Raw genomic sequence first — 14,424 nt, 5'->3', positions numbered from 1 at the left:
GAAAAAGGCACCCCCTTGGATTTTGCATTTCGGCAGCTCCCATCATCAAGTACATAATAATAATAGATATTTTATTGATCCCCATGGGGAAATTGTCTTTACACGTTGCTATTAATAAAGATTGAGCAACAAATTAATTTTTTTAGTGAAAAGAACAAAAGTGTTACTGTGCATCTGATACACACTTATAATGTAACAAGCCTTATATTGCCACGTTCATGTCTGCTGTTTTGAACTTTTGAATCGATATTAACAGGCACGTGACAGCCTATTAAGTAACAAACCGTTTTCAGATCAGCGAATTTTATTTGTTTTATGTTATATATCTGTATTTTAACAAAATACAATATCATATGATGTGTTACATACATTTTATGAGTTTACAAGTTACAAAAGAGAGCTTTCCTTTCGCTGTTTTCAGTGGTGCGTGCTCCCGAGACAGGCATGCATTCTACAGCAGGGATGCCTTTTTCGGCATAACACCGGCGATTATGGAAGTAAATTAATGACAAAAGTCGTTGATGAAAAAAAAACACGTTGAATTACACTTATCGAATAAAAACGCATTACATTAATGGCGCTTTGAATTTTTGGGGACTGTAATGTAATATGTGCATACATTTAAACATTGAATATTTCAACTGAAAACGTTGATGTTTTTTTTCTCATCAATGACTTTTGTCATTCATTTACTTCCATAGGCGATCCCCACAAAGGTTTTTAGTAGAGCCCGACCGATAAAGGATTTTGAAGGCCGATACCGATACAAATATTTGTTGGTTTTGAAATCCGATATATCGGCCGATATATATATATATATATATTTTTTTTTAATTTCAGAAACGCGCAACAAAACATTAACAGATTTCCCTAACCTTAGATATTTGTAGTTATTTATGAGTTTTAACTAACATAATATGATAATGCATTTTAAAAAGAAACTTGTTTCTTTTATTGTCACAACAGAACAGAGGAACATCAAAATATATTAAAGTTCTGATAAATAAAATGTATAAAGATACAAACTTAAGATATGAAACATAAAGTCCTTTGAACAAAAACACAAAAAGAACAACAACCTACTATTTAGCGATCTAAATCCATTATGTGACTCGTTAATGCTGCGGCTGAACGACAGTCTGCAACGCACACTTGGCGTCATTGGATTTCACACACATGTAAAAGAAAAGCTAACTTTTATGCATGTATTAGGATGAATTCGCGGATGATTACGTCACCCACGTGACATGGAATTAACTTTACTATAATATTCTGGGAAGTTGTAATTGTGAATTAATTCCGATCGTGTGTGGACTGATCGTCCTGAAATTCAGATCAATCGTCCATGATTCACCCCGAATGTTACTAAACTGCACGAACATGTTATTTACCAATCCCCTGTAAAACCTAATTTTGCCATAAATAACTTGGGCTCATAAAGAGAAGCCAGGATGCTCACCTGGGCCATTAGATCGGCATGCAGGATGCTTATCTTGGTTTCTGGAGATAGGGGAGGTCGGTATACAGCACCCTATATTGCCTTCAGGGGGGAACAGGGAGGCATTGTGCAAGGACGCCTATTGTAGTATGTTATCGCAAGCAGCATCACTCGGACAAAAGGGGCAATTGGAGCACCATATATTGCCTGTGGGGAAGGGGTGAGCCTGGCCAGCTTAACCCCTGCCCACACGCAACTCTAAATTTAGTATAAAGGAAGGGGGAGATCCCAGTACTGACCGGAGTTCAGCCGTGGGATAGAGCGTGCATCGCCCGGCACTTTCTCGGAACTCACGTGTTGGTCTCCTGCCAGCACTGAAAGGGCTCCCCAGTCCATGTGTGAAGGTGGGTGATGATAGCACGTCCGAGTGTAAATAGCTTTGCAACTGCTTATGCTTTCCATTGATTGTTGCGAGTAAATTATCACCTTTGCATCTAATACTATTAGCTATAAGATATATATTATTTGATACCCATTGTAGTACGAGTTATTTTGCATTGCCTTCAATATGATCGCTTAGTATTGGTGTTAATGCGAGATCATTTTGTATTACTTATTAAAGTGTATTTGAGTGAACCTAAGCGTGCCTGTTTGTTCCTTCGAGAACCCTATATCCCTCTCTCGTCCATTTTTATACAATGCACAAGCTACGTTTGATACTTTTTCTCTATGTCTAAATGTTCACTCCTCGCAAATGTCTAACTTACATTTTACAATGCAGCGACTGTAACTAGAGATATGCTAGTTATAAATACAGTAATCATTACTTTATTTAGGCAGAATAAGTTCGTTGTGGTTTCCAAGCTCATTAATGTTAACGTTAGCGGTCTTCCACTGATAGTGGCATTAGCTAGCTTTGTGGTTAGCTAGTCTATGATGAGCCATAATTTAGCAATGGATAACGTCATACTGCAAATTGTAAAACATACATATTCAATATAACAGGCCAAGGAGAGATGATACGTCTCACTGCTATAACTGTCACGCTATTAAAGAAATACTTCAGTCTCATTGTCAAAAGTTAAAAGGACAGTCAGTGAACTACTGTAACAACGTAACATAATTACTAGCTAATTCTGCTTCACTCTCGGCTTATTTAACAGCAGCAAAACTGGACATGATAGTCACGAATTTTGTCATGCTTATTTGAGTTAAGAGAACTGATGGGGATGTTCTTTTAATTGTTATTCAAGCAATGTATGTCTCGTGACCAACTCACCATGAACACACTTCACCGATGATCTCACTCGCGGATAACTGTTTCTCTCTGTCCGACTCTGGCTGGATCAACAGGTTGCAGGATGTGTGGCGCGTCATACACGAGTGTTGCAAACAGGGACGGTGTAGAGTGCCCTCTGGTGGACAAACTATACAACGCCAACACTCATGACATGGTTGAAGGGTGTTTCGTCCGTTTTTATTTTATTTTTGAAATATTCATTTATCGGCCATTATAAATGCCGATACCGATAGTTTGGAAAATGCCTGATATCGGCCGATAATATCGGCCTGCCGATAAATCGGTCAGGCTCTAGTTTTTAGTAAAAGATAATTGCCTTTTGATAGAGAATGAAAATTACACATAAGAAAGCCATGTAATTCTCTTTAATAAGGCTTACTGCAAGAACAGATGTGAACACTGTCCTGGACTTATAGATTAAACAAATTAATGCAACAATTGATTCTTTGATTGATAAAAAAAAAAAGTCGCTGAACATTTCAAAAGCAAACTTATACCCAAATTGATTCAATACTGTAGCTGTTTTGATTCTGAACTCGAACTTACTCTGACTGCAGCATGAAATAGGCAAACTAATGATAATACTGAATAAAAAGGCCATGTTCGTGATAGGCATGTGGTAAAGAAATATTAATTCATGCTATTTAAAGTTAATAGTGAAGTGTCTGCAACTGTGTTATCCTGTAGAAAATGCTGTATGGACTCTTTTTCTGAAGTGTACCTGCTTAATGTTGTAGAACATTTGGAGGACCTGTACCTCGAGGGGGAACTGCTCGGAAAGGGTGGTTTTGGAGCAGTTTTCGCCGGCATTCGCAAGGCCGATGGCTTCCCAGTAAGTCACCAAACGGTGTAGTCGTGACATGCAAAGTAATATCTCTCCAGAGATCCCTTTTATTACACCGGTTACAGGCACCTATAAAAGGCGATGCCTTCTCAATATGCACTACACTAAATTTGTGATTTTTTTTCCCTCTAGGTGGCCATCAAATATGCCAGGAAGAATTATAAGGAGCTAGAACTGGTAAGTGTTTTCAGTCATGGAGCTGGGTTTATTTGGAGGAATTTTTGCCTAAATATAATATGTATATCCTGCTCTCCCATTCATAGCCTGGAATTGATGGGCCCATCCCATTGGAGGTGGCACTGATGAAGCTTGTTAGCCAGAAGTCATCCTGTGCTAACGTGCTCCAGCTCATCGACTGGTTTGATGGACCACAGGACTATATTATGGTCCTGGAAAGGCCGGACCCATGCCAGGATCTCTTTGACTTCTGCCAAAGTGAAGGAGGGATCCTGTCAGAAGGTGTTGCCAGGCAGGTGCTGGTGCTCCAGGCCTTGCGTCACTGCCAGGACTCAGGCGTCTTCCATCGAGACCTGAAACCTCTTGATCAGGACAGACACTCTGGAGGTGAAACTCATTGACTTCGGCTGTGGTGATATCTGGACAGATTCCCACTACACAAAATATTCAGGTCAGTGAGAGGCTAATTAAAATCCTGTCAAACTAACCCCTGGTTCAATAGCAAGTAGCGGGTAATCCAGTGCAGTGTTTCCCCTACCACTATATTAGGGGGTGCCCCGCCCCCCCTTGAAGGTCAAGTTAATTTCATTTAATTTTCTATGTAGCGCCAGATCACAACAGAAGTCATTTAAGGTTACCTTTCCTATAGAACAGGTCTATACATTGTTCTTTTATTAAACAAACTAAATAGCCTTATGTTATTTATCGTATATACACAACAGCTTGTCATTTTTGTCTCTATACGGTCGCGGGTTTATAATTCTCCTCTGTTCTCTGTATCGCGCATGGCAGAATTCCGCCCCAATGCACGGCACAGAAACTTGTGCACACACACAGGTGAGCACACTCCCACCAGCGGACAGAGAGTGCGCGTCGGAAAATATGTTGCATCAGCCACCTGAGAAGCAGACAAAAATCTCTGCATTTTTTAGACGCTCGCAGGGTGGAGGTCGAGACAAACATCCGCAATAGGCAGCATGGAGAGCATCTTGCCTGCATGCAGATCTCAATAAATGGGCCAGATGTTTCTGACTTCCCATATCAAGAAGCTCTAGAAATGTTCTTCCAGAAGCCCAGAAGGATATACTACAGTGACAAAAGCTGCACACTTTGTGGATAATTGTCATAAAAAAAAAATTGTTCTGATGTTTAGTGCAGTTGTTATATTGACTGCTGTCATTAAAAGAAACGCATGAACGCCATGAATCCTGTCAGTGCCCTTCTGCCCCCCCCCCCCCCCAAGCTGTAAACCTAGGGGAAACACTGCAGTGATTAAGTAATCTGGACTTGTGATAAAACTCCTTGCAGGGGAGTTGCATTTGTGTTCTTGAGTCCTAACCTAAATCGTTTCAGTAAAAATATCTAGGTTTATGAAAGATTTCGTGAATTTATGAATGATTTTGCTTTGTTTTAGGGACAAAGGACTTTGCTGCCCCAGAGTGGTTCTTGAAGGGGCAATACCTAGCTGGCCCCGCCACAGTCTGGTCTGTGGGGGTCACACTATTTATATTAGTGTGTGGTTACTTGCCCTTCCCCAACAAGAGGGCAATCATCTCAGGCTGCCTGGAATTCCCCCCATGGGTCTCTCCTGGTGAGCAGCTTATTTTTCATCCCGTGACTTGACTCTCCTGATAGGAAGTGTTCTTTTCTGACTAACTATGTGCCAAATTATTCTCCGACAGGCTGCTGCAGTCTGATCCGCCGGTGCCTGAGGCGCAAGGTTGCGAATCGGCGGACTTTGGAGCAGATTCAGCGCCATCCTTGGCTGCAGCGGAAGTGACATCATAAGATGAAACAAATTAAGATGAAAAATTATTATTGGTCCAAAACCTGTTATTGAGCCTGTAATTTCTCTCTTACTATTAAGATTATGATAAGATTAGGTAAAATAAGATTAGATAAAATAAGATTAGATAAGCTAAGATTAGATAAAATATGATTACATAAAATAAGATTAGATAAATTAAGATTAGATAAGATACGATTAGATAAATTAAGATTTGATAAGATAGATCTTTATTGTCACTATTACAAAAACAGTGAAAAACAGTTTAGCAGCATAAGTTATAGTAATAAAGCTGGTGTTAGAGTTTTAGTTTAGTGACTACTGGAGCTTTGTCAGTCCCTGCTGTAGGTAGTTGTAGCATATAGTTCTGTTTTTATTTTAGTTTGTTGTGTTTGGTGTATCGGACGCGGGTAGACCGCATTTTGCGGTTGAGCTGCATGTGGGTGCACTGAAGACTAGGTTAGAATGTAGAGACAGGGTTTTTCCTGCGTTCAAATTTGCGTGGCGGCCGCCTCCAGCAAATTTTGTGCCGCCCCAGCCTGATTTCACTCTACCCCCAGCTATTTCGATGTTATTTTAACTGCAGTTGCAGCGTTGCGCCACTATGGGGGCGCTGTGTCAGCAGCGGTGCACCGGAAAGCGCTTAAACAGCTGCAGAAAAAGAAGATCGAAAACAACTCTTATCGCTAGTTGGTGCTATCGGCGTCCTGAATTTCCCCCGGCTCTTCAAACAGGTAAATATAGTTTTTTTTTTTATCCAAGCATGTCATGTTTATTTTTTTTAAATCCTCCATATCAGAGTAACGTTAATGGTTTTTAGCGTTGCAGATATGGCTGGGAAAATCAACCACTACTTTATAAAGCGACCTCGCGAGGAAGAGAGTCAGGATTCCAGGTGAAACAGTGCAGAAAAATTAGCGTAACAGGCAGTTAAAAAGTATTAATTCATGGTTGTGACAAAATGTGAAAATTATGTCAGGTCGGAACATAGTTCGCAGGCAGGGACAGGCGAGGGTCAGAATGCAGGACAGGAAGAGTCTGCGAAGCGAGGGTACGTTAGTCCGTTTCCAAGTCATTAAGAGCATAACGCAAAGCCAACGTGTACGCAATTAAAACATTTTAAACCTTATTTTAAAACAATTTTTTTGTCATTTTTCCAGATCTCAAAAACACAGAGCCAGTGGCTTTGACAAGCACTGGCTGACTCAATTTACCTGGCTCAGGCATACTGAGGAAGGAATGACTTGTTTCTTATGCCAAAAGCACTGTACCCCCACGCAGCAGGCAATTGCAGCCTCCCTCGTGAGACAGCCATCTACCAACTACAGGCTGGACACGTTAAAAAGACATGAGGTGACAGCCATTCATAAAGCAGCAGAAGAGAAGGAGAAGCGCATTAAAGATGGTAGTACCAAAAAACACTCAACTACAAAATATTGGATTAACAGAATATAGAACAATTATTATCTTCACTAAATTTTCACCACATTTACAAAAACCTAAATTAATATATATTTTAAAGAAAAATTTTGTTGTTTTTAGGGAGGACACTGCAGTGTGCTATTGCAGCACAGGTGGACATGGACCACAGAGCGCTTGAAGGGTGCTTCAAAATCATCTATGAGTGTCTCAAGCAAAAGTGGCCCCACCACACAAGCTATGAGCCTATCATTCTCTTATGCAAGCGCTTGGGCTGTGCTTACTTTGATGGTTTGAATGTAAATTCTTAAGTTATTTATACTATTTTTTTAATTGTATATTGCATGTTTTTCACATAATTGTTTTAAAATGAAGTAGGCCAACATATACTGTCTGTTTGGGCCCCAGGTCAGTGCTAACACTAAATATACTAGCAGCACTTCTCTGTCTGGTTGCGAGATGTGTAGATATATCCCCCACAACTTAGAGCACATTCAGTTTAAAGTAGGCACCTTATTTTTGTATGTATATCGTTTAATAAATGAATGCTTTAACATGATAATTGTCACGTTCTTATTAGTACTAGGGGTGCACCGATCCGACTTTTTCAGTTCCGATACAGGTACAGGTTCCTGGCCTTTGTGTATCTGCCGATACCCAATACCAATCCGATACTACTGGTGAATTAATCAGCTTGCATCTTTTACCTTTCTTGAAGAGACTAAAGGCACTAGACTTAACTAAGACAAATTAACAGATGTAAAATATGAAATGACCATAAAGCTAAAGTTTAAATTTAAGTATCGGTTCATGGTATCTGTTAACTTTAGCTGGTACATGTGCTTTAGACGGTATCAGAGCCGATACCAGCATTGGTCCATTCCTATTTAGAACGCTTAACTAAAAAATATTCTGCCTTTTAAAGTGAGGCAGTTGAATGCATGTTGTATGCCTGTGCTGGCGCCTGGTCAGGATGGTACCACCTCTGCCTCAGTTTGAGCCAGGAAAAACCCTGAGAGAGTTAGGCAGTAAAAAGCAGGGAAGCTCCAGTTTTCACTTGTCCAGCTGTATTTTGGGTTGAGTGTCCTCTGTGGAGTTAAGGCTAAGGATAAGGCTACAACAGGGGTATTGTTTAGTTTAGTGGATCACTCAGCTTGGTTTAGATTAGGAAATGGATGTGCTTAAGGACTTTTTTTTACATCTCCTTCAGTGGAATTGTTAGATCAGTTGCATAAGGACCAGTTGTATGAGGTGGTAGAGCACTACGGTTTTGGAGTAGATATTCCTATCCAAGTTCCAAACAGAGGACCACATCAAAGCAGCAGAAGAAAAAGAAAAGCACAAAGCTAAGTTCTTCAACCATTTTCTCATTGTCCTGATAAACATTTTTTGATATTGTTAGTGATGGTTTACTTGCTGTAATACTGACTTTTTTGTTTCATTCCAATCCAGGCTGCAACAGATGCATGTAGAGGACCAATGCAAGGCAGCAAAAGAAAAAAAGATAAAAGCTAAGTCCTTTTCCTACTTTTCACACTTTCCCTTTGTCCTGATGATCCACTAATTTTCAATGCTAGAAATTAATGATATCTGTCTTTTCTGTCCTATCCAAGGTCCAACAGAGGACCACATCAAAGCAGCAGAAGACAAAGAAAAGCAAACAGCTAAGTCCTTCTACTATTTTCTCGTTGTCCTGATAAATATTTTTTGATATTGTTAGAGATGGTTTACTTGCTGTAATACTGACTTTTTAATGTTTCATTCCAATCCAGGTTGCAACAGATGCATGTAGAGGACCAATGCAAGGCAGCAAAAGAAAAAAAGATGAAAGCTAAGTCCTTTTCCTATTCCTCACATTTTTCCTTTGTCCTGATGATCCACTCATTTTCAATGCTAGAAGTTAACAATATATGTCTTTTCTGTCCAGAATTCCAATGGATCCAAGAACAGGTCTCCTCCTGTAGGAAATCCCTGCAAAGCATAGTGGATGCAGCCAGTAAGATTATCGTTGCCCCACTGCCTTCCCTCAAGGACATATTCCACATCCGCCTCAACCGTAGAGCCATCAGCATTGCCGACGACTCTTCTCACCCCTTTCACTCCCTCTTCAGCTTCCTCCCCTCAGGGAAGAGGTAACAGAACCTCTGGGTGTCAGGGTCAGCTCCTGTTGTCCCACTCGGTGTCCCTTCCCTGTTTGGCCAGTAGGCGTTGCTGGTCATCCCGTCCCTCGTGTTGTCAGTCTTTGTGTTTTTCCTTGTTCCCTGTCGGCCTCATGGTTCAACACATTGAGCATCTGGTTGTCTGTGAATCCTTCTGTCCTGTGTTTCAATCCCACCTCCTCTGTTTTTGTATTTTGCTCCCTAGTGTTTCATTTGAGTTTTTCTAATTCTTGTCTGGTCATTTTGTATTTGGTTTCGTTCCTTGTGCCCCTGCTTGTGTTTTTACCTGTCTGTAATTCCCCAGTGTTAGATTCTGTTTCCCTCTTTCTTGCTTAGTTCTTAGTTTCCCTGTTTTAGTTCCCTGAGTTAATTAGTTTCACCTGTGACCCGTTTTCCCAGTCTTTGTTAATTAGTCTCACCTGCCCTGTTTTAGTCTTGTTACACAGTTTTAGTTTCAGTATTTAAGTCCCTGCTTCTGTTCTGTTCCTCAGTGGTTCGTTGTTTGATGTTCCTGACAGTTGTTAGTGTAGTTTTGGATATTCTGTTAGTAGCCTGCCTGCCTGACCCCCTTTGTAAATTTAGTCTTTTATAGAGGTCGACCGATGTATCGGTTTTGCCGATTAATCGGCACCGATAGTTGATTCCCGGAACTATCGGTTATCGGCAAAAATCCACGCCGATAGTTTTTCCGGGTTGCGGCTGAGAACGGTCTGTTGTCCTTATACAGTGCGAGAGCCAACATATATATCTATGGCAAGAGCCGCCTCGGCGAAAATCGCTGTAAAGCACATGCTTTTGTTTTGACACGTGATACTGTTAGTTGCAAGGAGAGCGCAAGCTGCCTGGAGAGAGCGCGGTGCACGGACAACGCTGACACTTCAAATGCACGTTTAAAACACAGACAGCGAAAAGGTATGTATACAGTACACTACAGTACATGTTTTCATCTCAATATAAAGTAATTCATTTGTTGATTAGATTCTGCATTGGAGAAAGAACAGCAGTATGTTTGTCGACAAGGCTGAGAGGACGCTAACATTAGCAGTACATCAAGCGGTTAAAATAATGTGGCAAAAATACACGCAAGTCCGACCCAAATGTTTAATGTCATGATTGTTACCATCAGGAATGCATTCGATTTCAGTTCTTTTTATCTTCAGGCACAGGGTGCGATTTGCCGGGGGGATGGGGGGGATCCGACTGGAGCGCTTCGAAACAGTGAATCTTTTTGCGACGCAGTGTTTTACTGATTCGGAGTTTCAAAAAGCTCTGTTGATACTTTGCTCACCTTCTCTATATAACATATTTGTTGTTTGAAATGAAATCATTACTATTATAGGCCTAACTTACGATGTTTTTATTAAATTTGTTATCACGTAATACAGCTCCCTTCGTATTAAAACCATTTCATGACGTGACACTCATTATCTGGTTCTTGCCTAAAAAGACGGGTATATAATGAGCGTTGTTAACAGATTACACAAACAGTTTGGTCAACCTCTGCCTATGGAGAGAGAAAAAAGTTTTCAAAATAGAAGCAAATATAGTGGGAGACTACACATATAATATACATTTATATAATTAATATATATAATTATATTATATAATTATATAATTATTATAATTCATTTTGTATGTAACTTTTTATTTATTTGGAGTGTTACTTTTTCTTTCAGTTTGAAAGCATGTCTTTAATTTACCTCAATATTTATTAATATATTCATATTTATTTCATATAGCACATTTTCATGATTCAGTACTGTTTTTTTGTTTGGTTTTTGTAATAAAGTTTAGTACTATTTTACATGTAGTGTTGTGTTTTAATTTAGTTTTTTTTTTTTTTTTTTTATCCAGTATCCATTTTAAAAACTATCGGTTAATTAATCGGTTATCGGCAAGTACAGACCAACCTAGCTATCGGTATCGGTAAAATTCAATATCGGTCGACCTCTAGTCTTTTATCCCCTTTTGTTTTTGACCCCTCGTGGTCCTTTGGTTTTATTATGTTCGTAGTGTTTTCTGTTTTGTTAAATAAACCGCTGTTCTTTGAGCCGCAAATGGGTCGTCCACCTTTGTGCCTGCACCATGCCTCATCCCCGCTCCAAACCCGCCCGAGTCTTTGACACTGGGTCCGATCCACAAGATTTTCCAATAGCTGCCAGAATACTGAACTCTGTCTACTACCACCACCCCCCCAACCCCCTGCCTTTACTTTTTTATACTGTATTACAAAGACGAGAGAGGAACAGCATTTCCATTCCCTTGTATGTTATGAACACATAGGGAATTGACAATAAAAGCCTGTTTGATTTGAAGAGCAACAACTCAAAGCACCATTTCAAGAGGCTGTAAATATGTAAAATGTAAAATAAACCTGATCAGTGTTAATTGGAGGCTGCTCCTCTACAATCTCCTTACGTCTTAATGAAAAGGTCTGGTTCATCAGCTGATTTACATGCACTGCATTTGGTGACCTTTTCTTCATCTTGTTTTCAAGCATCTGTCTAGAGCTTTCAAGTGTTCTTGTATCTTGACCCTGTGGAAAATTTGGTAGGAACTTTGTCTCACTACTTCTGGGTCTCTTGAGTTTCTTTTCCAGTAGGCTCTCCATCTGGGTTTTGTCGTGTTCTCTTATTACTGTTGACTGAGACATCTGCAATTCCACACTGGCGAAGTTTGGAGTGTAGATTCCCCATTTTGAATTTTAAACTATTTTTCCATCCGTAGAAACCCGTGGTTGATCCTGGCTCAGCAAGGCAAGGCTGCTTAGCAGTTATCAATGAACATCAGTGAACTGTTCATCTTGTGGATAAGCTGAGAGTTTGTACATTTCCTCAGCCAGCTTCTGCAGAAAGTCATGCTTCATGTCTCGTGAAACTGACATGCGTGTGCCATCTCTCATCATCATGTATATTAAGCTTCAAGAAATATGGTACCTCAAAGGCAGAAGGCCATGGGTCACGTGAGGTTTCCTCAGTGCGAGGCAGTATTTCCGTGTCAGATGAACTAGCTGTAGACAAGGTGCCCGCTGGTTGAGTGTTAAACTGACACTTTCCAGAGAGACAGTGTTCAGTGTTGCTCTATCGGTCAATTCAGTGCTATCCGCAAGGTTGCAAAAAGCATGTTTGAAATCTGGGTCTTCATAGTGAAGCATGAAGTCATGCTGCAGCCTCAACCGTTTTTTCAATTCCTCTATTAATTCTTCCACAGTGCCTGGTCTCTCATGGAAAATTACCTTTCGAATGTCATTTTCACCAACAACTATCCTCACTGGCCAGGACTGCTCCATGGTTCTGAAACAATAAAACATGAGATTCAGCACAAAATGTAACGCTTCAGAGTAACAAACACCTTGCCTTTAACCCTGTAGGCAGAGAGTGGAAAGACATCATTGAAGTTTTCAGTTGGGCTACAAGCAAACATGTCTGTTGTTCATAGGCCCTGAGGTGTTCATGATATCATGCAAACACTGGTATCAACCAAAATGTGCTGAATCTGCCTGAAGCCTGGTAGGCCCACACATGAACCTACAGACACCACCATGTCCACTGTGTATCTTGGCAAATTCACATTAGGCTAAATTAAGGGTAAGAGAAGCTTCACTCAGACAGGTAAACACCAGACGCAAGTCATTTAAATGTTCTGGCCACGAAGATGAATACACAACTATATCATCTAGGTATGCAGAGCAATTACGAACCCCAGCTGTATTAATCAATCTCTGAAAGGTGGCCGTGCATTTCGGAGGCCAAAAGCCATAACAGAGTATTGTGCAAAAGATTCTGGTGTGACAAAAGTAGAAATGTCAGATGCCCTGGGTGTTAATGGTACCTGCCAATATCCCTTCAGTAAATCAAGTTTACTAACAAATTGAGCTAAACCCACGTTGTCAACACAATCCTCCATGCGAGGTAACGGATATGAATCAGGCACAGTAATTGCATTTATGGGTTGATAATCTGTACAAAAACGAAGAGTCCCATCCGGTTTAGGAACCAAAAGACAAGGCAAGCTCCATGGACTAGCACTAGGCTTGGCAAAACCATGCGACAATAAATACTGAACTTCCTCCTGCATGATGCGTCTTTTAACAGTATTCACACGATACGGATGTTGTTTAAGAGGCCTGTCAAAAAGCACTTGCATATCGTGGGATATTACATGCGTTTGCGAAGGCGTATCACTAAACAATGACAGGAAAGAATGGATCAAATCAATAATACCAGCTTGTTGTATAGACGGTAAATACTTCAAATGATTGGCTAACTCTGTTAATATCTGTGTTTTGAAGACGAGGACACAGTAATGAAGGTTCACCTAACCGTAAATTGTCACCCTCATCTTCCCCCTTCCACATAGAAGCTATAACAGCAATTGAAGTGGGTGAAGGACATGCACTCACAGAAGACACTCCAAGTACTTGATAGGCTTTCAACATGTTTATATGGAAAACACGAGACTTACGTTGACAATCAGGAGTACAAATCACATAATTTGTGTCATTGATCTTCCAGTCAATCACATATGGACCTGAAAACGTTGCCTTTAACAAAGACCCTGACATAGGCAATAATGCTAGAACTTGGTCCCCTGAATTAAAAGACCTAGAAACAGCATTTTTATCATACTCCTTTTCATACTACCTTGAGCCTCGCATAGATATATTTTTTGCTAACGAACATGCCCTACGCATTTTATCATGAACATTTGCCACAAACTCTAAAACATTCTGCTCTGGAGCCCCCTCTGACAATATCTTGTCTTTTACTAATTTCAAGGGGCCACACACAGTGTGCCCAAAGACAAGTTCAGCAGGACTAAAACCTAGTGAATCCTGCACAGCCTCTCGGCAAGCAAATACAACAAAAGGAACCCCCTCGTCCCAATCTCTACTAGTGTCCATGCAGTATTTCCTTAGCATGGATTTTAAAGACTGCTCAAGGGCCCCTTGAGACTCTGGATGGTACAGGCTGGAAGCAACATGCTTTATCCCCAGTGTCTGCAATACCTGTGTAAAGGTTCTGGACACAGGGTTCTTGTAGGTTTCAGTAAGTTAAATTTAAGACCTTTTAAGACCATTATGAGTAAAATTTAAGACCAACTCGATGCATTACTAGAAACATTCAAATGATACCAAAAATTATCATATTTTATGTCATTCCAGGGCTAGACATAAGCCGCGGCACCGCGGCCAATGGCCGTCGTGCCTTTCAAAATTGGCCGCACGCCTCCTCAAAATTTATGTACCTTACGGCCAAGATTGGCCTGCCTTTAATGTTTGTCTGGCCGTATGCCCCCTTT

General features: G+C 40.5%; 1 pseudogene; it reads left to right on the top strand.

Moving 5' to 3' along the window:
- Positions 1 to 3,435: 3,435 nt before the first annotated feature.
- LOC111844114 (serine/threonine-protein kinase pim-1-like) lies at positions 3,436 to 5,553 on the top strand (annotated as a pseudogene).
- The last annotated feature ends 8,871 nt before the right edge of the window (positions 5,554 to 14,424 follow it).

Source organism: Paramormyrops kingsleyae, chromosome 16, assembly GCF_048594095.1.
Source record: "Paramormyrops kingsleyae isolate MSU_618 chromosome 16, PKINGS_0.4, whole genome shotgun sequence".
Classification (NCBI taxonomy): domain Eukaryota; kingdom Metazoa; phylum Chordata; class Actinopteri; order Osteoglossiformes; family Mormyridae; genus Paramormyrops; species Paramormyrops kingsleyae.
Note: the sequence above shows the minus strand (reverse complement) of the source record. Positions and strands in the feature narration are given on the sequence as shown.